The 3054-nt window shown below is 29.2% G+C and overlaps 1 long non-coding RNA gene across 1 annotated transcript; it reads left to right on the top strand.

The window, feature by feature from the left end:
* The first annotated feature begins 205 nt into the window (after positions 1-205).
* LOC122000097 lies at positions 206-913 on the top strand. The gene is made up of 3 exons (XR_006116941.1): positions 206-237; positions 324-455; positions 877-913. It is a non-coding gene; the product is annotated as an uncharacterized LOC122000097 (long non-coding RNA).
* The last annotated feature ends 2141 nt before the right edge of the window (positions 914-3054 follow it).

Genomic DNA, 3054 nt, shown 5'->3' with positions numbered 1-3054 from the left:
AGTGATGATGTACTTCGTAATACTAATACGAAAAAAAGAGGTCCTTCATTTATAATTGATATTAGAAGGTTTATGATTCTGTATCATCTATAATTTGTAACTAACTAATATTTGCAATAGGAATGGCTCCTAAGCGTCGAACTAAAAGGAAATCTCGCTTTAAACTTCAAACTGAGATTGATATGGAACCATCAGCTATGCGTACAAATCACATAGATCGACATTCAATTGAACAAGGTATTATCTAAAATTATGCATATAAATTTTTATTTGCATTTGTTTACTTGAATCAATACTTTTATTTATGGTGGAAATAATGCAAGGTACCTTGAATAACCAAAGAGATGCAGCTTCAAATCAATTCCATGTTGATGTACAAGATCCTATCCCACATGTTGAAAATAATTCTTTAGTTCCAGACCAAAATGATGATATGAACGAAAAATCTAATGAAGGTAACATATATGAAAATTATAATAATTTATTTTATTATTTATATGCTATCTTAAATATCTTTTTTAACTTTTGTGCACAGATAGTGATGATGTACTTCGTAATACTAATAGGAAAAAAAGAGGTCCTACGTTTATGAAAGAAATTTGGGGTCGACCTAGCACATTACCACGCATTGAGATTACATGTGATGATATGGGGCGTCCTATAGGAACAAAAAGAAATAAATTTACTGATTTCTTGGGGTCTTTGGCAAGAAATGGTAAGTATTGTCCAATTGATGTGGAAAATTGGCATAAAATGCCAACGGAAAAAAGAAAGACATGTTAAATGTTATAAAGGTAACTAAAATCCTTTTGCATTATTTTAGTGTTCAAGAATTTAAATTTATGCAATGATAATTTATCTAAATATTTTTGGTAGGAAAAGTATGATCTTCCTCCGGGGACAGAAAATTGGATACTATGCTCAATAGCAAAAAAATGGAGAAACTGGAAGTCAGAACTTAAAAAGAAGTACTATAATCCTGAATTATCAATTCAAGTCCTTTTAGAACAAAAAGATGAAAGAGCTCATGCCGAACAGTATATGGGACTAATTACTTTTTGGAACAAAGAAAAATCAAAGGTAGATAATATTTTTTATTTAGAATATAATTTGATTCTAATCACATATAGATTTTTATTTTGACTAACATGTGTGTATTTCAATATATTAGGAAATGTGCGAAAAAAATAAAGCTGCCAGAAAGCACAAGATAATGCATCAAACCACTGGAAGGACATCTTTTGCTCAAGTGCAACACAAATTGGTAATTCTTCTTATTCATATTATAATTCTATACGAGTTTTAGTATACCCAATAGAATGTTCAAGCGTAATAATTGTATTCATTCGTCACTTTTTACTAAAGAAAGATAGATAATTTAGTAAGCAAATCATGACCAACTAGCTCAAATAAGCATTTTAATTATTGTAGTTACCAAACTGAAATTACTATAAAAATTTGGCACATGTTTATATAGTATAGAATTAGAGCTATTGTGAGTCTATGCATGGATAACATGTTGTAACAACTTGCATTTAGATATAAAAGTTATCTAATTGTGAAAATATAATGATTTTACAAAGAAGTGAATATTGACTTATTTAAAAAGTTATCTAATTTGGCACATGTTTATTAGATTGAGATGAACTTGAATATTTGCAGGAAAAAGAAAAAGGATACCCTCCATCACAAGTTGAATTATTCCAGGCTTGCTTTACTCATGCCAATGGAAGTCCTTTAAGTAATATTGTAGCAGAAAGATTAGTAAGCTATTTTTATACTCTTCAACTATGTTGTAGCAAAAATGATTTATTTTAATTATCATTATATGTTTAATAAGTATCAACATGTTATGTTTTGATAAAGGCTGCAATGAATGAATTAACAAATCAACTTCCTGAAGATTCTAATGATCCAGTGAATCAGAATGATATATTTGCTCAAATCATGGGACCAGATAGACCTGGTCGAGTACGTATGCTTGGTGATGGTGTTAGTCCATCTGATTTATGGGGAGAAGTTCCTAGTCATGGTACATGCAATCGACTAGTGATGGAACAACAGACAAAATTAGAAAAAATGGATGAGCAAATTAAAAAGCAAGGCCAACATATTGCAATGTTAGAAGCTAAAATTTCTGAGCAATCAAACCAGAGTCATTTTTCAAATTACAATAGTAATCAACACACATCACCAAATAGTAATCCACAAATGTCTGTTCCTCATCATCCATCTTTACGAGTAAGGTTTATTTAATTTCATTTTTTATTATGCGTTTCACATATCTTCAAACTCTTTAAATTTGTAACTCTTTTACACTTTTATGTAGATTGGATGTTCTGTTTTGATCAAAAGTTTATTTGATTCAACAAAAATTGTGGCAAAAGGAGTGCTTCATAGCATGGATCCAAATACTATAGTAGGGAGACAAGCACTAGGACCAAATTGGTGTGAAGTAAGAATACAAGTTGTCCTGGAACCAGAAGAGAGTTTAATTAGACCTTATGATCTTTTACAGAAGTTTGAGGATGCACTTGGAGGAATGATATCTTGGCCTTATCATCTGGTATATTTTCTACTTTTCATTAAAATATTATTAATTTTTTATATTTATCATGTAATTATAATTTTAAATAAATATGAAATGCATTTGCAGTTAACAGTAAACGAAGATTACTATTAGGTGAATATGAACTGATATTTTACATTTTCTCGTTTGGTATGATATTTAATCTTTATCATTATTTCTATTACCTTTTTGTCTTCATTGTTTTATTTCACTAATACAAATTTATTCATTGTATTTGTAGGCGATAGGTACTTGGATTTTTGTGAAACAATACGATGGTTGAAGATGGTCTGCCTAGTTAGTTTTTATTTTATAAGACTCTGTTCTAAAACTTAATATTTTGAGTGTAGTGTGTTGTTAGTTTTGGATGTAAAGAACTTGTTGTTAGTTTGCATTTGTAACTTTGACTCAAATATTTGTTGGATGAATTTAGATTATCTATTTGCACTTTAAATTATATTTTATGATTTTTTTATTCTAAATGA

This window comes from Zingiber officinale, chromosome 7A (genome assembly GCF_018446385.1).
Source record: "Zingiber officinale cultivar Zhangliang chromosome 7A, Zo_v1.1, whole genome shotgun sequence".
Lineage (NCBI taxonomy): Eukaryota > Viridiplantae > Streptophyta > Magnoliopsida > Zingiberales > Zingiberaceae > Zingiber > Zingiber officinale.
Note: the sequence above shows the minus strand (reverse complement) of the source record. Positions and strands in the feature narration are given on the sequence as shown.